Source organism: Podarcis melisellensis (genome assembly GCF_964234715.1).
Source record: "Podarcis melisellensis genome assembly, chromosome: 6".
NCBI lineage: Eukaryota > Metazoa > Chordata > Lepidosauria > Squamata > Lacertidae > Podarcis > Podarcis melisellensis.
The window spans coordinates 49,184,094-49,210,863 of NC_138538.1; the positions used below are offsets into that span (position 1 = coordinate 49,184,094).

Genomic DNA, 26,770 nt, shown 5'->3' on the forward strand with positions numbered 1-26,770 from the left:
TTTAATTGTTCAATATATTTAGTTTTTATATTTGTAAACGTCTTTGATCGCTTTGGTAAAAACAGAATAAAACTTCTCATATTCCTCCCACTGTTGTGAGGGTGACCTTGGCAATGTGCTTATGTTTGAAGGGGAAGTGCAGAATATCACCATTAGCGATGAGCTCTGCCTATTGCGCAACAGTAGATACATAAATAAGCAAAATATTATTTATTATTAGCATTATTAGCATATTAATATGAGAAATGACAAAATGCATATATTTGTTCAGACTTTACTGATGCAATACTGATTTCATATTCTGTTTGGAGGAAAGCAGGAATGAATAAAGCAGTGTTAGTTTACAAGTAGGTTTTAGAAAGTTGAGAAAATTTGTAGGTGGATTCCACTTCAAAACTTTTGAGAAGTGCTGCTGTAGATATCACCATGATCTAGTTTTGGCTAAGTGTTTACATTTCTGTAGCTATTGTCTCTGTGTTTGGGCTCATCCAGACTTCCTTTTGCACTGTTCTTTCTAGGCACAGATCCACACTTTAAAGCTCCATGTCCAAACATTTGTGTGGGATTTTTTGTGTGTGTGGTTTTTTTTTTTGTCCCAGTGCTTTCACACGACACATTTTACCACTGAATTAGAGCAGATGGGAGTCCACTGAAAACACAAATGCCATTTGTTCTGATTCAGCAGAAAAACACGGCTTTTCCTTGGAAAGCGCTGGGACAGAAAAGGAAAAAACCCTCTCCAAAAAAAACCCCTACAGTGCTTTAAAGCTTGGACCCATGCCTAGAAACACAGCACAAAAGGCATTCTGGATGAGCCCATTGTTTTAGAAGGCCAGTTGTGAATAAAAATTTAAAAAATTATGTAGTTTGATACTGTGGCACACTTTTCACAAGTATCGTATATCTGTTTGCAAAAAAAAAAAAAATCTGAAGGTTCACAGTTTACTGTAGCAAAGTAGGTCTGGGTATGCTCAGTACCTGGATGACAAGACCTTCCACTTCTGTGGTGGAAGAAAGGTGAGATACAAATGTAAATAAAATAAGTAAAACCCTTATCTGTGAGGGAGAACCATTCATAATCCCTGGATCTTTATTTTGGCCACTGCTTGCATAAGTACTGAACTTGAGGATCGGATCTAGAGTACAAACAAACATGAAGCAGTCCTTAGGGTTCAAACTGAAAACAAAACATTAGCATTTTGTTCAGTGTTTCTTTATGTCATGATGAATAAGCCATGGTTTTATGCTGCTGCTGTGATTCACTCAATAATAGCTCTTCTTTTTTTGCTCTTGAAAGGTGTTAGCAAACAAATAAAATAACGATTAAGCACTTGGAGGCTACATTTTCAATTTACTCTATATGCGATGCTTCAGTTTTTTGTGGTGTTCAATTTCTTTGCTATTACAAGGAGAAACTGTCATTTCAGAGTTGAACATTTGCTATAAAAGGGCATGGTCTGAAAGTGTGTGGTTTCTTGGCAAAATATCTAGCTGAGTTTGTTAATGAGGAGAGAAGGGCATATTCTACTGCTGCTATTTCTCTCAAAAACAATATATTTCTTTTAAAGAAAACTGTGCCTGGCCTGTAGAATTGCTGCCCACATTGTAGTCTGGTTTCTGTAAATAATTTTTTTTTTGACGCAGCTGTGAGATGAATTGCTGAAAGCTGTCTGTTTTGCATATATGGTATGTAATTATTACTTGTCCTAAATGCAATTATGTGATTGCCTATAATGTGTGAAGTTAAGATTTTGAAATGTTCAAAACAATGGAAATTAAAAACCTGGAAATGTAAATATTTGAAAGTCATATTTCTAAACAAGCCATTATTACTATAATAAGTGTACTTGCCTAGCTAACTAGGAGATTCCTTGATGAGCTGATTGGCTGAGGGCAAGGATCCAGGGCTGCTTGCTAGAGTTAGTCACAACAGCAGTGGATCTATTTAACACTCTACTCTGCTTTCTGTGCTCCCCAGAAGTTTCATTGTCATCCCCAAACACTAATTAGACAAACATTCATTCCAGAAAAACAGTGGGTTAATTTTACTTTATACTGTATATCCTGAATTCCCTGATGTGAATGTTAGGCAATGAATCTGCATATGGAAGGAGTTCTATCCAATATGGGCCAAAATATGGACATTGCCTCTGCAGTCGTGGAGCTGGACCAAAGCAGGTGAGCACATTAGGCAGTAGCATTTTTTCAGGAGATTCCTTTAAGGAGAAGGATATTGTTTACCATAGCAGGAGGGTTATGTATAAGGGGATGGCATGGATTTTAAAGATAAGAGGTGATAAATCTATGTCAGTCTCACCTAGAGTACAGAGCATTTGTGGAGGCACCTTATCATAAGAGGCCAAACCCCATCACCAGGGCTGCATTACAATTACTACAGAGTCAGGGATTCTCCTATCAAACTCACTACTCTGATTCCCTAGATGCTATCCCAGTGTGTAGTGCTTAATATCAAGTAGCTACCACCACTTTATCATGTTATTTACAACCAGACAGATAACAATGCCTGAATATCTATACCTGGCACATTTACTTATTTGAACAGATTTTTATAATTTCTTGGTCTGCTTAAAAAACCTCTATATAATTGCCAGGCAGCAAAAGGCACAGTGGCAGGGTAGCATACTCGAAGAATAATCCCAGGACACAATCTGGAATGCTTAGCCAAAAAGAATATTAAGAGAAACGGGTAGCTAGACAATATAAAACCAGGCATTCAAGAGATAAAAGAAAGGTAAAAGCTATATTAATCAAGCATTGACTTGGATATAGATAGGAGGATTCAGGAACAGGGTAAAAAATCCTCAACTTAATTAGCAGGTTCCAGGGATTTTGAGTCTATTATCCTTGATGACATATTTAGTCTTGTTCAATAGAGCAAAACCAACTTCTCCTCTTTGAAGCATGCGGCATTAAAGTCTCAAACATGATTACTGAAAATCCAAGATTGAAGCCAGTGGACAATAAGGGTCATGAAAATGATGACATAGGAATCCAGGTGGATATATATGTTTATCAAATATATTAAAGTGCTTCAAAACACAAAAATTGAATATAAATTTAAATACAAGGTAGACCAATTTACAACAGATTTTGCTTGCTGAAATTGGAGAGAATCTTAACCTTCCTACAGGCACAAAACAGATTCAGTGTAAACTTTATGATGATAAATCATTGATTTCTTGTTGGAATTTTGTCCATTATCATTTGTTAGACCATTAATTAAAGAGAAGATGAGGTCCTATGTATTCAGTATTAGCAATTGTCTGTATAAATCTAATAGTAGAAAATCTGATAAATCTAATAGTAGAAAATATGGCTATGATTTGATTCAAGAGAGATATAGAAGTTAATCTGTGGAACTATACCCACTTTTCTACATGATATTAGAAGGTACTGCATCCTTAGAGTAAGTATACACATGTAACTTTGGCCCATTTGCCCCATCCAGCTGTTATTCTCTATCTTTAATAAATAGAGTAGGCTTGATGCTGTGTGGTTATCAGATGAGTTAAAGTACCGTATTTTTCGCCCTATAGGATGCACTTTTTCCCCTCCAAAAATGAAGGGGAAATCTGTGCGTGTCCTATGGGGTGAATACAGGCTTTCGCTGAAGCTTGGAGAGCGAGAGGGGTCTGTGCGCACCGACCCTTATCGCTCTCCAGGCTTCAGGAAGCTATCAGCAAGCCTGGAGAGCCCGCAGGAGTTCCTGCAGGGCTCCCCACGCTGCGGATAACAGCCTGCCACCCGGTGCGCGGGGTGCCCTGAAGCAGAGCGCCCCTCGCACCGGGCAAACATCGGCCAGCCCCACAAGCTCGGGGGACAGCGGGGAGGCGCAGCGCCACCATCCCGCTGTTCCCCGACCTGGTTTTGGGGGGAAATAAAGGAAAAATGTTTTCTTTATTCCCCCCCCCCAAAAAAAAACTAGGTACGGCCTATGGGACGGAGCATCCTATGGGACGAAAAATACGGTAATCAACTTTTTTCATTTTGTCAAAGAACTTTTGAATTGAAGCAGGTATTATTGTACTTCTCTGGAAAGTAAACAGCTTGGAAAGTGTTTGCTTGCAGCTCAGAATGACTGAGGTCAATGTCGTGATAGCAAGATTAGGACAAATGTGAGCTTCCAGTAGTTGGGCACATGCCTTGAGTACATTTAGGGATAGAGTCAACTAGGACTTCTATCCTAGTTGGTAAACAGTTACACCAACACCCACACACATAGCCATGAAAAACATGAGGGGATTACTGCCAAAGTGGGATGATGTAAACACAGCCATATCTCCAGATAGCCAGGCTGACAGCCACACAAATAATTTTTACTGCTTTCCTCCATTCAGGTTTTTCAGTATAACCAGATAGGGAAGCTCTAGCAGCCCAGCTTGCACCAGCTCCTACTGACTGTGAGGCAAGGCAAATTGTCATTTCCAAACGAGGCTTTGCTGCTGGCTCTTTTAGAGAAGCTCTTTTTTGTTGGGTCAAGGATTTGGGGCCTCTTAAAATCGCAGATGACTGTTAAAGCCCTGAGCTGGAGTTCTGAACTTCAGAGAGAGATTTTCTCTTAAAAGTGCTGTGAATTATTATGTTGCTTTCCCCCACATTGCATTGTGAATAGATTACCTGAGGTTTTGCCCTTCTCGTGAAGCCATAGACTTTTCCTCAGAAAAAGAATAACAGCTTGCAACTTAGCCAGCCCATCATATGTCTGTGTTGCTGTGAACTGAAGAGAAATACTGTGAGAAATGAAAAGGGGGAAATGTTTTGTGCTTCGGGGAGGAGGTACTGTAACAGGCAATGGCAAAAAGCAAAAGAAATTATTCACAGCACTTTAACAGAAAAGGTCTCCAAAGACTAGAATTCTTAGACTTCAGGCTTTTACAGAGAGTTCGGATTTGCGAATGAAACCGTTCTTTGACTAAACCAAAATAGCTTTTGTAGAGGACATACGTGCACAACAGAGATTAACGCCAGGGAGAGCAAGTCAATTAAACTATGGGAGACACAGAGGAATGATGTGTTTGTCAAGGCTGGTTCCTGGGGCAGTGCACTGCTTCCACCTCTCAGGAGAATCTGCAGAGTCTTCCTCCCTAGACCAGGCCAAAATCAGCCAATGTTTTTGTTCACAGAAAGCTTGTATTGATGCTTAGTGCATCATTAATAAATTATATTGCCTTGCCAATCCTTCTAGGCAGTGGATTGCAACTATAGACCGTCTGTTAGAATTGGCACAAACTGACCTACCACCAGCAGAGTGTGTTTAGCAGTGAACATGTTTTTTGAGCTTAACAGCGAAGAACTAAAAATGTCAGCTCAGAAGTAAACCTTATTGGCTTCAGCGGGGCTTACTTCAAGGTAAATGGATATTGGATTGCATTCAGACTCAGCAGTGCAGAGAATGTTTAAAAAAACACTAATGACCCTCTTCCCAATTATTTTGTCCTACTTGTACAATTCTTGAAAGAATGGGGGAAGGCTGATCTCATGCCTGGGGGCTGAAAGTGGGCCAGGCCAGGGCTCTCTATCTGGCCCCTGAGACTCTCCTCAGATCATACCGTTTACCTGTCTCAAATGTTTTTGCCTGACTGGAATGTGTCCTTGAACTATGATAATGCTTCCAGTTTGTCTGGATGAAGAGAGATGTGTGGGTGGTCATTTGTTCAGAAGCTTACTCATTATTTTGTATATGCCTTGCTGTTGATTTTAGATTAGTAGTAGTAAACGTATTATGGTGCAGTGTGGAATCAGTGGAATAATTTACCATCTTTCTTGAAGAATTCTCAGAAAAATGTTCATATTTTTCAAAGAATTATATCCCAGCTCAAAATAATAATGTCAGCACACGTCCATCGAAGCCTTCTCATTTTCATCTGTTTTTCCTTAAAGTTCTGTATACTGATCACAGCACGGAGTTGTGTATTCTGTGTGATACTGACACAGTTAAGGAAAATTCACAAGCTTCGGGGGTAAGAGTGCTGTGCAATCCCTGAGTTTGTCTGTCCAAGCTTAGGGAAGCTCCCTGATCCAAATGAGCTGGAGTTTAGGCTTCTTTCTTTTTATATACTCTTTAAGAACTTTCCCCTAGCATTATGTGACTAATAAAACCCCTGCCGCCAGCTCTAACTGCAGACACCAGCAAGACCCCTGCCCTAGTCCTGCTCTCCGCTCTAATTATTTTCATATTGACCAGGGAGTTTTGAGCAGATAAGTTCAGGGATTGCCGAGTTGCCTTGCTCCCCAGGCTTGGGTAGCTATGCCATATGGAATGGCACATTTCCCTTTAAAAATTTGTTCTTAAGGACTTCTGCGCAAGTCTGCCTGAACTATCATTAATAGTACTTGGACTAACCCACCCACCCCTCTCGGCAAAAAAACTCCACTTTATTATTTATTTGCAATTTGCTTAGTTCAGTTGAACATACCTTGGCACAAATACTTTACAAACCTGCCTGGACAGTCTTGATGGTGATCACACATAGGTAGAATTTTATTTTACATTTCAATCCAAAGAACTTCTCAGGGAAATGATTCTCAGTTTGTAACATAATCCAGAAGAACCAGTATCGTGAAAGATGTAATTATGGACCCTACAGTGACATCACTTGGTAAAATATAAAATTAACCATACAAAGTCACAAAATATTGTTTTCTGCTGAACTGAAAACTTGTTATAGTCTGATCTTGTCTTTCCTTATTGCTCCGTGGTCTTCTTTGAATCCCACTATCCTCTTTCCTGTTTTTTGTTGCCTCTGTGCTCATTCCTTCCTTGTAATAATTACACATAGATTCTAAACCTCTGATAGAGTTTTAACAAAAAGATTTGTAAATCTCTGATCTAATAAAAATTAAGTTGATGTTTTACCTATAATTTGCCTTTGTGACTGATAGTTGTTGGCATAGTGTGACCCTGATAAACCTATCTTTCTGTCTCAGCCGTCTCCTTGTTGCTGCAAACAGACACAAATTACCCTCATTTCGGGGGGGGGCTTCATTGTTGAAATCAATACAACATGAATGGAAAAACTCAAATTATTAGAACTCTATTTTCCTCTTTTCAGTAATGGTGCTGGGAAGAATTGATTGAGCTTTGGTGTTGCATTTTAAACAGCCATTCCCACGCGGTTTGTTCATATATATTTTATCTGGTGCCTTCTTTTTTGTAGTGAAACTTCAAGACCCATTTATGATGAACAAATACAAATGGCAATCTTGAATACTGCTTGTGGTGTTTGGTAATGTAAGACCTCTCATCACAGCTATTACCTTAGCTGTATGATAATGGAAATAGCTGTGCTTGGGAACCAAGAATTTATTACAGCAACAGTGCACTACTATGCTGTGCATGGGTGTTGGTTTGCTAAAGGCAGCGTGGAGACTGATGGAGGTGGTATTGCTGTTGCATTGAATTGATAAAGCAGCACTATTCACCATACTTCACTTGCTAGGCAGGAGTAACTGGCTTCTCAAATGTAAGATGGGGACACATGGTTTGCTAGTAGTACATGTGAAAAGGATCTAGGGGCCTTAACATGCGTCAGCAGTGTGATGCAGTAACAAAAAAAGGTTAATGCTATTCTAGACTCCTTCAACAGAGGTATAGTGTCCACATCAAGGGAAGTAATAGTACCACTCTTTTCTGCCTTGGTCAGACCACGCCTGGAATACTGTGTCCAATTCTGGGCACAATTTAAGAAGGATGTTGACAAGCTGGAATGTGTGCAGAGGAGGGTAAACGAAATGACCTGGCACCTGGAAACCAAGCCATATGAGGAATGGTTGAGGGAGCTGGTAAGTTTAGACTGGAAAAGAGGAGAGTGAGAGGAGATATGATAGCTATCTTCAAATATCTGAAGGGCTGTCACATGGAAGATGGAGCAAGCTTGTTTTCTCCTGCTCCAGAAGCTTGGATCCGAAATAGTGGTTTCAAGTTACAAGAAAGGAGATTTCGACTAAACATATGGAAAAACATTCTGACAGTAAGAGTTGTTTGACAGTGGATTGAGCTCCCATGGGAGGTTGTGGACTCTCCTTCCTTGGAGGTTTTTAAGCAGAGGTTGGATGTCTATCTGTCATGGATATTTTAGTCGAGATTCCCACATTGCAGAGTGTTGGACTAGATCAGGGTTCTTTCCAACTTTATCATTCTATGCTAGGTGTACTGTAGATTGGAACATACCATCCAAGCAAGGGGAGAAGCTATTTTATCCTGAACTTAAGAGAATTAGAATAGACTTTGCATCCCATCTTCCCAGCCTTACTCAGAACAGTACAGCAAGCCACAAAGAGGATAATAGAGCAATGTCCACATTTTCAAACCTCAGTAACCATGTTGGTGTTGAAATATATATGATACCGTATTTCATTAGCCATGTAGTTCTTTTTTATTACTCAACTCCTCTAAGTCTTGCTGAGCATTTGGCATAGATCATATGGGATTGCAATTGGGTCTTCTAGGAGGGAGTTCCTAGTTGCTCAGGAGCGTAAATCTCAAACTTTATTTCAGTTACCGACCAGCATAAGATGAATCATACGGATAAACTGAACTTAAAACAGGTAAGGGATAAAAACTAGTAGTTAAAAGGTGATTATATCATACATAAGTTAAAAAGATAGAAACAAGGACAAACGGTTAAAAGCGACTATAAGGGCAGGAGCGTGAAGGAGCACAGGTCTTGCATTTTGGGCCTAGTTTGTAGCACAAAGCATCTTTCAACAAATATCCATCATGGCAGTGCAGAATCTGGCAACTGAGTATGTAAAGACTTATTGGCCTTTACACTTGCTAAGATCAAGTGTAGTATCTGATTCCCTATCAGATATTGACACTTCCACTGGACAGTCAAAGAACAACACTAACAGATTAGCAGGCAATTGTTTCCATATTTAATTTATGTCATACAGTCGTACCTTGGTTTTCAAACAAGAATGCATTCCGAAAGTCTGTTTGACTTCCAAACCGTTTGGAAACCAAGGCGTGGCTTCCGATTGACTGCATGTGCATATTTTCCTTTCATGGCTCATTTTCAGATTTTGGTCCCTGGATCTTAGGCATCCATTTTTCGAAGAAGAGGATGAGAGTTTTCTCTCAGCACATCTGAAAGGCTAATAATATAAGATTGTTGAGATGCCTATGATTCTCCAGACTGAGTTATTTCTCAGACAGTGTGACCTGGGATTCTACAGAGGATAGTCTGCCCTCCTGTTTCTCAGTACTATCTGCAGAGAGATGATCTGTTTGCTACCTCCGTGTCGTTTTCAACTAACTCTTTGATTTGATTGCTGATTATGGTCAGATTACTTTAAAAATGTTCTGGAATTTTCTGAAATGAGATTCTAGCCCAAGTAATAGGTTACCTGTTATTTTCTTTGGTATTTGTGACCCCCATCTCATAGTGTGTTGATTAGGTTCTCCCTTTTCTCATTTTGTGGCTATGTTCGTTTCTTCTGGTCTAGTTCCCGTTATATTTTGAAGCGACCATTAGTGTAGAGCCTGACCAATAGATCAGGGTCAATCCATGATCAGCTAATAGATAAAACGATTTTGTTGGGGGAAAGAGCAATGACTTACAGAGAAATCAGTTAAGTGAGCTCTCACAATATTTCAGGCAAGGTGGGGAAGAACAGAGTTTTGTCCAAATGTCTCCTGGCATGTTTGAGTAGAGCACAGGTGAGGACCTGCAGCCCTCAGCCTAGTTGCACACAGCTGAGGGGAGCCCTCAGGGGCCTGGGGCTGTTTCTTCAATGTTTTAAGAGGAAATGAGAAAATACAAGGGTTAATTTTCATTGTAATGCAATATCTACCATGAATTGTATGGCTGATTCAAAAATCCATTGCACGGTTTGGTTTAGAATTGTAGCCATTTATTGTACAATTCCTAATAAGTGGCTTGAGGCTTATTATGGATTTAATTGAGATGCTCAGGCCATTTTACAGTGCCTCAGGTGTCAAACATCTATTTTCCTGTTTAGTTGGTAACTGTTTCTCAGAGACTCGTATGCACTAATTACAGATGCATATTGAATCTTTTGTGGAAAGTTCTGTCTTGTTTAAACAAGACTGTTAGACAACAACAGTGTGGATGGATTGCTGAAGGAGGATAGGAAGGTTGCAGAATTATTACAATCGGTCTTTACCATGGAAGATGTTGAACAGATACTTTGCCTGAACAAGTATTTTGATGTAGAGCATTTGAAGCACCAAGTTGAAAAGAGGTGACAAGGAATGGAATTCTAAGGCTAATTGACAGATTACAAATCTATGTCATTGGATCTGGATGGCATACACCCAAGAGTTCTTAAATCAAGTGTGAAATTGCTGATCTTCTTTAAAAAATATGTTTTAGCTTGTTGCTAATATCAGATTCCGTACCTATGGATAAAAAGGTTCACTGACATAATGTCAATTTTTATAAAAAGATCCAAACGTGGTAGGCAGGCCCCAGGTAAATGGCTAGAAAGGATTAGTTGTTGGCATCTATCTTGGAAGAAAATGGAAGAGTGCATTATCTGGGGGCACAGTCAAACAGTTGGAGAGTTACAGCACCTGCTGTGACTATAAAGACTGATAGGGGAGAGACATGTCTTGTTGCAGCTAGGGCAGATGACGGCATCTGTTTGTGTTGATGTATGTGTACCATGGTGTTTCTTTTTTTCTGCGCTCCTCACGGCTATCATTCCTCCTTTGGTCACATGGCCTGACTGAAGTCTGACAAAGTTGGAGTGATGGTAAGAGAGCAATAGCTGTGAATAACCTAGCTCCCTTTAAGCATCCAGGTATTAAATCTACATAATTAAATCTCTCTGTGTAAACAGCTGGTTGCAAGCTTAGTTAGAAAAGTATTAACATGCCTGTTTTGTATATTCTGTGTGGTTTTTCTCAGTTTTAGAATAATTCTCTTTTAGGTTAGGTTGCATTTGCTTTGCCTTTTGGAATTCCAAAGACTGCACCCGAAGACTTCTAAAAGATCCAAGCCTTGTAAAGACCCAAAACTTCTAAAATGATCAGAGAGTAACTGCCCTACAATGTAACTTTGCTTGCTGCACAAGTTTACTATCTAAAATTGTTACAGTTTGGAGGGTTTATGTTTACAAGCATATATGGAATACAATCCAAAGGGATTCTTATGAATTTAAGAAGTGTATGATCAAGTCCTCTCCCCGCATGGTTCAAGAGCTAACGCTTTTTGAAACTAACACTTCTGCACCCTCCTTTAATAACTGACCTTTTGTTACCTAATAGAGTTGCCGAATCCCCCCCTTTAGACCTATTTGGCAGTGTTAATTCAACTCTGCTTTGTAGTTAGCTTTATCTCTTTCCTGCAGCTGTGTCTTATGCTCTCAGTTCTCTTTTGTCTTTTGCTGGTCTCCATTTCCAGACCAGCTATTTTTTGTTCTCCCGTAGCATTCTAAGAAGCAACCCTGGTATGCCCTCATGCTCTTGTGTTCATGCTTTGCAGCACAGTGGGCTCATTGTACCTTCATAGAATCACAGACTCTTAGAGTTGAAAGGGACCCAAAAGTCATCTAGTCCTTCCCCTCAGTTTCTTCAAGTAATTTATGAAGGCATTGAGCAACAACAGACCCAGGACAGAACCCTGTGGCACCCCACTAGTCACATTTTTCCAGGATGATGTGGAGCCATTAATGAGTACTCTTTGGGTTTGGTCAGCCAATCAGATACAAATCCACCTGACAGTTACCTCGTTCAACCCACATTTTACCTGCTTTCTCGTGGGAATATTGTGGGGGACTTTGTCAAAAGCCTTACGGAAATCAAGATACAGTATGTCCACAGCATTTCCCTGATCCACCAAGTTTGTAATTTCATCAAAAAAAGAAATCAGATTGGTCTGGCATGACTTTGTTTTTAGAAATCCATGCTGGGTCTTAGCTATCACAGCATCCTTTTCTAAATGCTCACAGACTGACGGTTGAATTATCTGTTCTAGGACCTTCCCTGGTATTGATTATAGCTTAATAATACAGCACCTGGCATGTTCAGGTAGGCAAGAGAAAGAAAAAAGATTTCTCCCTTAAGCTGTTGGAGAGCTGCTGCTCGCCAATATCAACAGTACTGAGCTACATGGACCCAATGGTCTTAAGTCAGTATTAAGTAGCTTTCTATGTTTTTGTACATTCTTCCCATACCTGTAACTGCCAGGAACAGCAGTGACATATCTAGTCTCAAATGGAAGGAAGATAAGTGGTAACAAAGCAAGACATATTCAGAGAGAGATTCAGCAGAGCTCTAAGGCAGGGGTCAGCAAACTTTTTCAGCAGGGGGCTGGTCCACTGTCTCTCAGACCTTGTGGGAGGCTGGACTATATATTTTTTTTGGGGGGGGAGAAATGAACAAATTCCTATGCCCCACAAATAACCCAGAGATGCATTTTAAATAAAAGGACACATTCTACTCATAAAAACATGCTGACTCCCAGACTGTCTGTGGGCCGGATTTAGAAGGTGATTGGGCCAGATCTGGCCCCCGGGCCTTAGTTTGCCTACCCATACTCTATGGCATCAGGTGAGGATTAGTGCTAGAATGTGCATAATAATGTGACCCTCTCTAATTTCCCTTTCTGCTCAGTAATGCCAGTGGCGTTTGCTCTTTTATTTAGGCATCATAATGGGTAATAATAGATCTCTCTTAAAATCATTTCCCCTCATCATTTCACATTACAGCAGCAAATATAGGCTTCGAAGGGCCTTTTTATGTGCTTCCATTTCTTATTCAGTGACACTAATGTAATGGGGTCCTCCCAGAGTACTGCTGAAGTAGCCTAGAGATTATTAGACTCTGAATTTAAATTCAGAAAATAATTTGTTAAAACCCTTAAGCACATTCCTACAGAAACCCACATAAGCATTTGGGTTGTTCTCAGTGCAGCATCAAAAGGCACAGGGCACGTGCCTCACTCTTCTTCTTCCCCCAAAACAGCCAGTTTGCCACAAAAAGACAGGTCCTCTGGAATTTTTAGGACTGGCTTGGTTTGGTTGTGATATGAGCTTTCTAAGCAAGAGTTGGTTTAACTGGATATGTGAGGCCCATAAGATGATGAGCTTCAGATGTGCTTAAGAGGTAGGCTGTTGCATATCTATCTCATGCCTCAATGCATTGGCTAGTTGTTAAGGGGCCAAAGAAATGTATGAATTTTCCTCTCCCCACTTTTCAGCAATCTCAGCTGGTCATTCCGAAAAAGAAGCATTCTGGTCAACTTATGCTGTGAAGCATCACATCTACTTTAGGATGTGATTTATGTAACAAATGCAAGGTGGTTGAGATTTGAAACCGACAAGACATTAACACCTGAGAAGAGGAACAAAAGAAGCTCTGTTATCAGGTTACGATAGTGATCAAAAATGCCTTATGACAGTGCTATGTGCAGTAGCAGAGCAACTGCCAGAAGCTAGGTGGAGTGCTAGTGACATTCTGAACTGTGCAATTAGGAATTTTTAAAAAGCAGCTTTCTAAAACACAGAACAGTAAATATGCAGTCATTCTGCTTGAATCAGTTTATAATGGCCTAATAAGTGATGGTATGTAATGAAAATGCAGCAAGAGCACCAGAATGCAAGCTTCGATGGGAGTGAAAGAAGCATTCATCTTAAAACAAATTCAAAACAGCACTGAGATTAAAAAACAAAACAAGCTTTTAAAATGCCAAGTTTGATGTAGCCTAGGTAGAGAATAAGTGGTGGTAGTTTTCAGCTGCAGAAATAAAGGATAATAGCTTCATTGTAAAAATAACTCTTTTATCTCTCTCAAATCCAGAGGCACATATGGAGGCATTCAGTACTAATACAGTACACACGTGGAGGCATTCAGACACTTCCTTGGATTTGTGGCGTGTTAGCTAAGTGTTAGCTTAGTAGATGTTAATTTGCAATTCTGCTCCTCAGAAAGGGTTCCTCTCAAGACACAGTGTCATTTACAGAAATCAGCAGCTGTGTTCAGTTAGCTATAGACATAAATATATTTCTTTAATAGGAAAGGCAGAAGCATCTTGGCCAAAACTTCTGCTGCTCCCTGCAGGGGGTGGGGATGTTCTCATGTTCTTCTAGCCACTCTGGGCAGTTTCTTGCTTGGAACTAATGCTGTCTGTTCCCCATTTCTTTTGAGGAGCTGTGTGATAATTCACCTTTGAGCTGCATACATCTTATTTTTTTATCCATAAAAGAGGAGTAATATACATAGAATTGTAGAGTTGGAAAGGACCACTATTCCAACCCCCTGCATCATACAAGAGGGGTAGCCAACATGGTACATTACAGATGCCCCATTAGCTCAAGTCAGCATGGGACAGACATGCTCGGAGTTGCACAACAACACCTGGAGAGCACCACATTGGCTACCCCCACCCAACAACATAATAGTTCAGAAGCTGATGAATTCCACAAGCATCTAATTATGCAGCATAGGTAGTAAAAGGCCCATATAATTATGCCTTGATTGGGGGGGGGATCTCCCTTCTAGGTGTAACACTATTGACATTGTTGCATTCTACGTTATAGAAATGCCTTGTCATCTCTACTCAAGTGGTAGAGCACTTTATAATTCCTTTAGTTCCTATAATTCCTATAATTTCCTGCTAGGTAATGTTTCTCTATATTTTAACTGGTATGCAGATGGTATTGGAAATGCTTTTATAATTTTTTTGTGACTCAAGTCTGGAAAATATGCTATAATCTTACCCTTACACAAATGAGAGGAAAATTACTGGGCTGCTGCCGAATAGTAATATAGGTATCTCCTTGGTGTGCTTGAAAGCCTGGGATTTGGGTCCAGCCCTCTTTCATCGGCCTTGTCTGGACCAGGTTTCCTTCACACTGGCAGCTTTGTGGTCAGGCCTTTTGAGCCCACCCAGATCTGATGTAGATGATGTAGGTGATGTAGTCAAATGTATTATAGTTCTCAAGAGGACAGAAACTTAAAACAACCTTCCCCAACTTGGTATCCTCATGTTTTAGAATACAGCTCTCATCAAGTCCAGCCAGTATGACAGCAAACCCAAGGAGTTGCAAAATCCTGAAAAGGAAAGATTTGGTTGATTTAGATCAGGAATGGGGAACCTATGACTGTCCAAGATGCTTTTGGACTACATCTTCCATGAGCCCCAGTCAGCACGGACAGTGGTCAGGGATGGTGGGAGTTGTAGCCCAACCATATCTTGAGAGCTGTAGGTTCCCCAACCATGGCATGGACTCTCAAGGCTTTTTGTCATACTTTTGAGGAGTGTTTTTAATAGAGGAATGAAGGTAAACATACTTGTTCATGTGTTTTAATTGAGAATTTTCCAAATTATTCTACTAAATATGCGCTCCAGGCTAGAAAAAAAGCTCACTCCATTGCAATACCTAGTCTCCACAGCTAATGAGTAAGCAGAGATGTGAGCTGTAATTGTTTTAATAAAGTGCATAGATGTGGTTGGGTGCACACAGGGAATAGAGCTAGTGAATTTAAAAAACCCAATTTTTATGTAGTCACTTTTCTTCCCTTAGACGTTCTTTAAAAAGACAAAGGATTATTTATAGATCACTGAGAAATGTTAAATGAGTTCATTGAATATTCTGTTAATATGTAGAGATGGAAAAACAAAAGATGCCATCCTAAGAATTCTTTTGTTTCTTCTCTTTCTCATCAGAGTATCAAAGATAAATAACAAACTTGAAAGACTGCTTGCAGGTTTGGCTAAGAAGGAAACCAGGCTCTTGTTCAATGGGGAGCAAAGACGGTTTAGTGGAGACAGGAGAACAGTCTGTTCATACAGAAAGGGACATGGATCAACTATTCTCTTCAGGCAGTGAAGACAAAAAAAGCAAGACTGGCTGAATGGCAATAGACAGAATACCAGTTTAAGAATAAAAGTGAAAAATCTTTGTAAACACTTATGGGTTATGAAACGGCAGAACAAGTGGAACAGAATGGAGTATGGCAAGGTTGGGGGTGGGGAAAAATAATACAGATTTCCCCAACAAGAGAAATGGATATTATGTGTAGTGGAGTAAGGGGGGTTTAGCAGTGCCGCCTTATCTGCTCCAGATCAAGTGTTGAAAGAACCAACACATTGGAAAACAAGCCCTCAGAATGGCTCACAGATTCTCACTGCCTAAGATTATTCTTTTCAATTCCTGCCATGTATCAGAATTTATTTTCTTCCTGATCAACTTTAAAGGTGTGTAATCATGCGAAATGTAGTCTCTGACAGCACAATTTTAATTCTTGCCAACCACTCGACAAGCAATTGGTGCAGGAGCAGAGTGCAAGTTCCTACTGTCTCCTTAACTTAATAGATTCATTGCTATCACCATTCCATGAATTACTTCATTTATAAACACAGTATTAAAATGTTATCAACTTCTTGGCTGAAACACAATTGAAAGAACTGGACCTGAAGTTACATCACCCAGTTACTGTGTGTACTTAATAACATAGAAAGTTGCCTTAATCAGATCAGTGGTCCATCTAGCACAATATTGTTTTCTGTGCTGACTGGCAGACGCTCTCCATGGTTTCAGGCAGGGGCATTCCCAGTCCTACCTGGAGATACTGGGGATTGAACCTTAGGACTTCTGCATGTGTTCTACCACTGAGCTATGGCCCATCCCAACAATGTGTAAACCTTGTCTTGGCCATGCAGTCTCCATCTGATCCCTCATATACTAATCCTTGTGGGCAATTGGATTTTGTAGTCTACAGTGGTACCTCTGGTTAAGAACTTAATTCGTTCTGGAGGTCCGTTCTTTACCTGAAACTGTTCTTAACCTGAGATACCACTTTAGCTAATGGGGCCTCTCGCCGTTGTGCCGCAGCCACACAATTTCTGTTCTCATCCTGAAGCAAAGTTCTTAACCCAAGGTACTATTTCTGGGTTAGTGGAGTCTGTAACCTGAAGCGTTGTAACCTGAAGCACCTGTAGCCCGAGGTACCACTGTATTCCTTTCTTTATATCCTACTTCTGTGCTACATCTGAGGAAGATTTCAGTTTGGATTCTTATAAGCTTAGTGTTCAGCGCCATTTCTAGTTATAAACATTGTGAATTGTTTTCTTGCACAAATGTGCAAGGACTGGAGAGCCTGTGGCTCTCCAGATAGCAAATTACTATCATTTCTGATCATTGGCCATAGTGGCTGGGGCTGAGTGGAGTCCCAACAATATTCGAAGGGCCACTGTTTCTCCACCCTTGGATGTAGAACCAATCCATAGAGCCAAGTCATAGTCAGAAGTAATACTTACATTGTTTGGGTGTTTCCCTTTTTTGCATTTTTGTTTGTTTGTTCTAAGGCTTATCTGTGATTGAAGTCTTCTCTTTACTGAACCAGTAACATCCATCACACTAGTCTCCCTTTTTGAAATTTGCTTTTGCAAATTAATATACTTACTATATCTACTGAAAGAAATAATCAAATTGATATTAACAGGATATACAGTAATCTGTGATTAGGTTTAGAAGTGTGAAAGTGGTTTGTTGTCCGAAATTTGTTTTCGTTTTTTAAACTGTCGTGATGACCACATGGTTTATCTGACATGAGAAAAAGCAGTACATTCCCTCCATAAGTAGAGGCCATTCAAGGGTATTGGTGAAAAAGGAATTTCTGAGAGTCTCTGCCATTCTGGTTACTGGTAGAAAGCTCAGTCAAGCCCAAGCACTGTTGTGAGCTAGCTGGGAGCACCATACTGATCAGAAGATGGGATAGGATCTCAACAGCTCATTAGACCTTAAAATGTTTTTGAGTTAACAATTCTAGCTTTTCAATCCCAAAGCACTTGCACACATTGCATATATTGTCTTCTGGGCTTCAAGTATATTTGCTATGCCCTAAAGAAAGCTTTCTCTAAGGTTTATCTGTTCAGCTCTGTACATATATTTTTTCTGTCTAAAAGGGGAATTCTGTCGGTAAATGAATTAAGTGCTGCTAGCAATAGTGAAATTGTCCTCCAGCATTGAGGGAGGCTCACGTGGCACCATTTGTTACATATCTTTAGGTGCCAGGCAAAAACATTCCTTTTCTCCCATGCCTTTGGCTAATTATACAATCTATGCCCTTTTCCATACGCTGCTCTGGTTCGCCAGAAGCGGCTTAGTCATGCTGGCCACATGACCCAGAAGCTGTACGCCGGCTCCCTCGGCCAGTAAAGCGAGATGAGCACCGCAACCCCAGAGTCATCCGCGACTGGACCTAACAGTCAGGGGTCCCTTTACCTTTACCCTTTAAAACTTTGTGTATGTGGAATTGTTTTGGTTTGTTATTGTGCCATATATTGTTGTGTTTTTATATAGTAAACCACCCTGTAATCTTTGGATGAAGGGCAGTATAGAAATTTAATTAATAAATAAATTAGCACTGAACAGTAAGTTGCAGCCGTAAAAGTCAATGTGTAGAAACGTAGCAATCAGTTGCAGGTTCAAAGTAGTGAGTATTTGACATCATGGATGTAGGGGCTGCTTCTTCATAGAGGATTGCTAAGTTTGAAGTGCAAAACACTTTAACGGGTTACCCTTATTTCCATAAATCATCATTGAAATATGTTGATCATCAGTATTTAAAAGGGCTCAATTAAAAGTTCAAACATATTACGATGCACAGCTAATAAAGGGCCTGATATGAAATGCAATAGCACTTGGGTGACATTGTGCCAGCCCCATTGCTAATGACCAAAATATTAAAAGACTTATTGAAGTTCAGTCATCAATCAAGGTAAATAGATTCTTGCGGCAAAGAATGTAAATGTGCTTCTTTGATATGGTGTGAATACAAACTATCCAGACCGCCTCTTTGTGCTTGTATCTACTGTTATCAATATATGAACAGCTGGACTAATATGGCAATGGGGAAGAGGGGTGATAATTAACGTTTCATTTCCTAATTGCTGGATAGAGCTATCATGACAATCCTGATTACTGAATTGGTCTTCTAATTGCACCTTCTTTTTTCTTTTCAAGTTGCATCCCAACATGGTGTTTCATGCACATTCATGCAGCCAAAGAATAAAATTAAGTAATGATTAAGTAAAATTAAGTAAAATATAAAGCATGTGCAAATATAAAGTGGTTTAACTGTCCTTGCTTCTACTCCCACATGCTCTTCAACATCTACATGAAGGTATTGGGATTGGTCATCAGAGGATTTGGAGCTCAGTGTCACCAATGTGTGTATGACATCGAGCTCTACTTTTTCATACCATCTGAAACGGATGAAACTGTGCAGTGCTGAACAAGTGCCTGGAGGCAGCAATGGTTTGGATGAGTGCTAACAAACTGAAGCTTAATTCTGACAAGATGGAGGCACTTTTGTTAGTGATTCCTATGTTCAGAAATCTGATGAACAGCCTGTTTTAAATGGAGTTGCACTCCTCCTGAAATAGCAGGTTTATAGCCGGAGGATACTCCTAGATATAGTATTGTTATGAGGCCCAGGAAACACCAGTGGTAAGAAATCAGCTATGCAGGGCCCTCTTCACCCGGGGGCACCAAATGTTTACCCAGTGCATACCGGTCCCTCCTCCATTGCTCTGTTACTCCATAGCGTCAAACAAAAGCAGTTGGTTTGGGGTTGTTGTTTTTTTGTTTTTTTGTTTTTGCTGCATCGTTGTTACAGGCGAGTGGGGGGGCACTAGGCAGATCTTTGTACCCCAGCAACGCATATGCTAAAGACAGCCCTGCAGCTATGGCTGATTTACCAGTTTTGACTGTTCCTGAACCATGATAGTCTTATTATGGTAATCCATTTTCCAGTTACCTCATGGTTAGGCTACTGTATGTTGGGCTTCAATTGGAAGATAATTCGGAAACTTCACAAAGACTGCTGACAGGTACATTTGTGCAGAGTCATGTAACAGCAATTCTTCAGGATCAGCACTGGCTGCCTATGAAGCCAGGTTTAAGGTGTTAATGATGATATATGAAGCCCTAACTTACTTGGAATCTAAATATTTGACAGAGTCTCTCTCCTCTTGTAATACAATCCAGGGGCTGAGACCAGTAGCAAGTTTAACTCACTGTGTGATGACCACAGGCTATCACCCCAACTCCAGAATTCAGTGTAGACGGCTTCACTGTTAGGCTGTTGGCACCAGGTTAAGAGGCATGTGTTCAGATGAGTTTGATCTGATTATTCAAGATTTTAGACCTGCTGTTGTGCACTTACAGTATAAAATGTTTATCTTTAGAAAACTTTTGGTTGCTATTTTAGTGTTTTCTAAAATAACTCTTATGTTTTATTGTGAGATGTTAACTTATTATACTATTTACTTTATTTTGTAATCTTATTTTATATAGTGGCCTGGTTCACAAATAATGCTAAATCATAAGTTAACATTAATAACCGTAGTTAATGTTAACCATAATTATAAAAATGCCAGTTCAAGCTGAGGCATCAGGTAGACCATCATTTATTAGTATACAGGCAATCCTCGTTTTGTGCGGAGGTTACTTCCAGGTTCGACACCATTTACGCGTGGACAATTGTGTGTCCATCAGACCTGCCTAAATCAGTTGTTGCCTGAGCTAAAAGTATCAGAGAGAGCAACCTTGAGAGCAGCTTGATTTTTATTTTTTATTGCCACTCTTCACTCTCTGCTGTGGAATATGACAGCTCCATAACCATAAAGTAAGAGATTTGAGTTTGCATGTGCCCTGCCGCCCACCCAGCAAATGAAGGCACATGACAAAGAAGCACTTAAAGCAGCTCCCATGGTGCTCCAGGTACCCGCGCACGCACACTTCTTGCCTTTAGGCAGCTGCCCCCAGATTTGTGCCCTGTGGAGCAGTTGCAGTAACAAGGGGACCAAGTTCCCCCACCAGCTTATGTACCCTCGTCTGATGGTGGCATGCACAACCTGAGGCTCCACCTACACAGAAGCCATTATTGCTCTTCAAGCTCCTCCTGGTTCTAGGAGACAGCAGGGTGAGGGGTGGCAGCGAGTCAGCCTGAAAAATCTCTTCCTCTTCTGCCACATCCTGTGTTATTCCCTCCATCTGAGACTGCCCTTCCCCTTCCCCTTCCCCTTCCTCCTCTTTTCTCAGATCCTGCCTTGCAGGCAGCATCAAACCCCCATAGATTGCTGGCCCTCTCTTCTGGGTCCCTCTCTTGGCCCCCTGCCTCTGCCACACACTCTTCAGAGTTCTGATAGTTCGTGACAGCATGTAATGCTAATCTATGGTGAATGTTAACAAAGGTTAACATTACAAGCAACCTTTAGCCATAATAAACAAGCCATAAACCACTGGCTGGTATCACACATTGAAGTTGTGGTTTAATAAACCATGGTTTAGTGTTATATGCAAGCCAAGCCAATGCATTGTAAACCGTCCTGGGCTCTTTATTTGATAATGAGTAGTTTAAAAGTCAAACAAACAAACCTTGCAGTCTGAAGTTCTATGACAGCTACAGATGCTTACTTGATGGAAACCAAGTAAATGGAATATAGATTCCTTTTTATTTGAACCGATCATTAATATTTGTCTCTCATCAAATCAAACTGGTCCTCCACTGGTTAATTGACTTAAAATGTTTAATTTATCTTCTGATTAAAAAATGCCATCCTGTTAATGTATAAAATATGTCATGTGAAGTGTACAATTTCTGTACTCATAACTGGAATGCTGGGCAAAAAAAATGTGGGTGAGGTGAGATTCACTGCTAATTTTTTTATGCTTTTGATGATACATATGATATTGATAGTTCAAAACTGAGTCCAAAAGCAGTGATGTTATTTCATTATAATCTGGTATCAGTGCAATTGTTTGTTACTTGGATAAATAGGAGCTCCACTTTCACCTTCTATAGATTTAGAATGGGCAGTCAGTTTCAAGATATGCTGATCCAAATTCTATATTGTTGTAAGCTTACATGTTGCTTAGGAAGTCACGCTTATTATCAGGCACCAGCTTGTGTTGCTTTGGGAGGTATAATCCCCACAGGGTTGAGATTTCTCATTCTTAAATTATAAAATAACTCAAAGGTGGTTCTGATTTATCTAGAAATGCACAAACTATGCATGCTGTGTAGCCCTCTTAACAACACAGCAGTGCTTGGTAAATACTGCTTCTCTAAACAGCGCCACAATAAGAGCGGGATGTTGGGGGGTAACTGTGGCTAAACCCCAACTCCACTAAAGTCAACAGCATAATTCCTTTGAAGCTTAAGATAGCTGGAATTGTGCCCCTGTGCACGCACACCTGACACTGTAATGTGCCTTGTTAGAACACAGTGTTAGCGACAAGAACTTGTTGGAGACATCATTGCTCACTGCAGCTTCATCTTTAGAAGGCCTGGTGTCATCAATGGTTTGTCCCAGGCACAAAGATAGTAAAGGAGATTCTCCAGGGATCCTGGAGCGCAGTCTCAAGCCAGGGATTGCCTCTCCCTCTGGCTGGATAGGCAGGGTCCAGTTTAATAATTCTCCCGGGGGGGGGGGGTCATCCCAGTCTCCCCAGACCAGCCTTGCCTTGGTCCAGAGTGGCTGGGTCTGCTGGAGCTCCACTTTCACCTTCATTTTTTTGGGGGGGGGGTATTCCTTTTCCTTCTTTCCTTCCTTCTCCTTCCTGAACTTCTAACCTTCCTCCCCTCTATCCCCGTTCTCTCACCTGATCCATAATGTATGGGGGGGGGGGCAATTGATACAATTTCATCCAGATCTTTGTTGGAACTTTCCATGCTGTCAAGAGAAAAGTTTGTTTGCACTCCCTGGTTGAAGCAACCAGACAGAGGCAAGATACATTTGGTTAAGATAGTATACGCAGCAGTAACTGTTAATTTAAGGAAACCATTGAAGGATAGATGGGAAGTCAATTGTATATATATATTTCTTTTTTTGTATGTTTTTGTTTCTTTATTTGTCATGTTTGTATTTTACTTATCTCCACTGCTGTCTCCACCCCACTACTTATCTTTGCAAACATGGTGTGGGGGGGGGGGGAGATAAGTGCTGCTGTGGATCTCAAAAGACTGAACTAAAGGGTGACATACATTAAATTCAGAATGGAGACTCTCAAATCAACCACAGAAACTGTCGAGTGGAACTACTGGTTCATTTTGATAGATTTGTCGAAAGTATATCTCAGTGTTACAAAACACAGGAAAGTATCACAGATTCTGCTATGCAAACAGGCATTTCCAGTACCCGTCACTCTCCTTTGGATTAAAATCACCCCCAGGGGTCTGTCTTTACCACCTGGTCATGGTACATGCGGACTCAGTGAATCGATATCTGAACAGTGTTTTGATCAGAGCACCCTCACGGGAGCAATGTAAGAAGGACATTCAGATCACCCTGTTGTGCCTGCAACACCATGGCTTTGTAGTGAACATGAAAAACGAGTGATTTGATCCTGATGCAGAACATTGTGCTTTTGGGGGTTTAGATCAGTTCTTACCAATTCCAGTTGCATCTGACCTCGGAATGGGTAAATCCCAGTGTCATAACTGCCCTCCAGGATTCCTAGGGGAAAACAAATTCTTATCTTGAATTTCTGTTTCCTGGGTTCCTTAAAGGTAGTCATGAGGCTGAGATTGCCCCTTCCTCTGGCTGGGCAGGCAAGGTCCACTTTAATGATGCTCCTCAGGAGAGGGGCCACACTAGTCTCCCCAGACCAGCTGGAAGAACCAGGATGACCCCTCTGCCCCAAAAGCCATATCTCATAGCTGCATTCCAGCCTCTACAAGTAATTGTCAAAATACTAGCTGCCAGGAACAAACAGAAGGCCAAGAAGACCACAGAACAGTGAATAACAGACAAAGAACAGTGAGCAATAGAGTATCCGCCGGAATTCCCACTGGATACCCTAATCTAACTCCCATCCTCAAAATGCAGAACCTGTAGCGGGCATGAGCATTCTCTGGTCCATGAGGTGGATACTTCCCTCCAGAAACCCCGGGAAAAGAAATTCACGGCAAGACTTTTTGTGAGGAGACTTAAAGCACGTTCCTTGCTATCTGAATGCATGGTTGAGGGAGGTGGGTACATGTTGCAAGGATAGTGCTTCATTATCCTGTTGTGCCCCAAGGCTAGTGCAATTTATTTCCATGAAATATTAAATAATCAGAGAGATGGGTAGAAGATTAAAGACAAAGGTAGTATAATTTATCAGTTTATTCTAAGTGTGAGACTTATCCTCCTGCTTGCCTTTGGCTACATGCCTATTTTTGCACTTATTTTCTCTGTCTCTCTGCATCTAAAAACTAGACTCTGCTGCTCCCAGTGTCAATCCTAAAGCTATGTTGGAGCACTATTATGAGTGACGAGCTGATGTATTTTTTGTAAGGATGTGTTTAAACAATTCTAGCTGGAAGCAAAACTTCATGTAACTAGGAATTAGAAATGCTCCTGTTGACCAACCAAGCAATAATAAAGAATTTGGGAACTGATGATCATGTTTGAACTGGCCAGCTAGGAACCCCTCCTCCAAAAAACAACAACCCTGAAACCAATGACTGTCTAGGTGCTCTTTTAGTTCATGCATAGAGTCTTTGCCAGATAGAGAGAATATTCTTGCCAGATACATGTGCGCCTTGGGTCTGAACTGATGCATAAAGTTGTTAAGCCTTTTCACTTGACTTTTCACTATGAATAAACATTCAGAAATCCTCTTTTCTTCTTCCATTTTCCTTTTTTGCCTGATTGTTTTTGATAATATATATTTTAACAGTTTTGATGCTAGTATGTTTTCGTGTTTTGAAAGTGTTTTTTTAAATTCCTTATTATTTTATATGTGTTCCTTTATTTAGATATGTATATTCATTTTGTCTTTGTTGCAAATGTTGTTCACATGGGGTGGTAGTCAACTAAATGTTACTCAGAGCAGGCCCATTGAAATTAATGGCACCTCACTAAGTTAGCCTACTCTTGAGTAAAACTTAGCAGTCTACCACCCGTTGTCTATATTATTTTATATTTGCTGTTTGTGTGTCTTGGGGGAAAACAGTTCGGTAAAAATATTTTATTTGTTAGCTTTTTAAAAACAACAACAAGTGGCCTGAATGTTCTGGCCACCACAGTAATTGGCAGCCAGCTGGTGAATTCCTCACCTCTACCACAATGTTTAGTATAATTTGCTTTCTGAATTTGGGGTTGGCAGTTGTTTATTTATTTATTAGAATTATTGTTTTCCACACAAAAAACAAAGAAGAGCTCAGGGCAGCTGACAACATTCAGGAAAAAAGTATAAGTAAACTGATCCAGCTAGGGGCCCTACACAACCAGAAGAAGGCTGCTGGGCATGTTTCTCTGTCTGGATGAGGATTCAGAGGGAATTTTTGAAAAAGCCTTGTTCACACATAACATTAAGTTAATGCTTAGTATCAAGATGTACACTCCCAGGGAAGAGGTTACAGCCACTTTGATCCTTCCTGGTCCTTTTAGTATAGTGTGACAGCTAAGCCAAGGTTTGGCTCAGTGTGACATCTGCACCCAGAATTGTTCCTAAGCTTAGTTCTCTTTAACTGAGCTTTGTCTTGGGTGCAAACTGTGGTTTAGGAAGAGAGAACTTGACTACGATACCAGGTTCAGATGATATGCTGAGCCAAACCTAGCTGTGCTAAAAGGACCAAGGAGGAGCAAAGCTGCTGCAACCTCTTCCCTGGAAGCCAACATGTTTTCAAGGTTTGACTTAGTGTTAAATGCAAATGTGGCCAAGTGCATGTGGCCCCAGTTCATGTGTAAAGCAACCTAAAGAACTGAAAGATGAAAACTCTTCATAAAGATAAGGATTATTTCAGCAACGCTATCTTGCAGTTGTGGTCTGACAAAACCTTACTGGCACTATCCCATCTTTTTCTTGGTTCTTTCTCTGCCGCTGATTTATAGTATTGGCATTGGGGTTAGCTTCACCATTCATCCCCTCTTCCCCTTAGATCTTTGTATTTTTTTTGGCATACAGCCCAATCCTGGTTCCCCAGACATTTAGATGCTTTTGCACAAACCTCTCTTTATGAAGCTCACAAGTGCTAGCATGTGTCAGTGAAAGCCAGGCTAAGTTAGCAACATCCTCTTGGGCTCCCAGAGCATTGTTTTGCCTGCCTGTTTAATTGGTAAGCTGCTAAGAGCTAGGCCTTCTCTTTTATTTGTGCTGTGTATGGCAATGTGAACAGTTTCAGCATTTAATAATCTCACCCTCTTTGGAGAGTACAAGCACTTTCTAATCCTATCGAATGGTTTGAGAGGAGAGAGGCTTTCAACAGTAAATACAGTATTTCGCATGGGGCTCCCCCTCGCAGGAAAGTTCTCTATAAGCGTCATTGTGCTCAGTCCTCCTGGTAGTGCAATTGAGCTGGCGCATGTCTGAGCACCACTGCCTGTGTGTCTTCATTCTTCCTGTAGGAGGGCAACCTTTGGAGACATAATCTGCTCTGGCCTCGTGTGCTTCTTTCCTGTACGTTATTATTATAAATGGATTCAAGCCAACTATTCGCTCCCAAATTCCTCTGATCTGTGCCCCAGGAGCAGTTCTGGCAACATCCGAGAGCTGTGGAAATCTAATGGCCACTAATGATAACTACTGATTGCCTCTTACGCTGCCTGTACAAATGTCACATTAGGCTTTAATAATGGAAAGAGAGAACAAACCATTCTTTACCTCAAGGGCTGAGAGCTGGCAATGCGGACTATCTGGCTAGTTCCTGCTTAGAAAGTACATGGTAAAGAGTACTTAGATTGAATGGGAAAACCTCTATAGTTTATTCTTTTTTTCTGAAAAGACGGAGTTTTTAGGGCCGAACTATGTATAATGCTTATTATGATCATTGATTTATTAATTG

At 40.6% G+C, this 26,770-nt stretch overlaps 1 protein-coding gene across 12 annotated transcripts in view; it reads left to right on the top strand.

The window, feature by feature from the left end:
• Window positions 1-26,770, top strand: part of PTPRF (protein tyrosine phosphatase receptor type F) — a 462,180-nt gene that overhangs the window by 303,028 nt on the left and 132,382 nt on the right. The gene's annotated exons all lie outside the window — the stretch shown is intronic.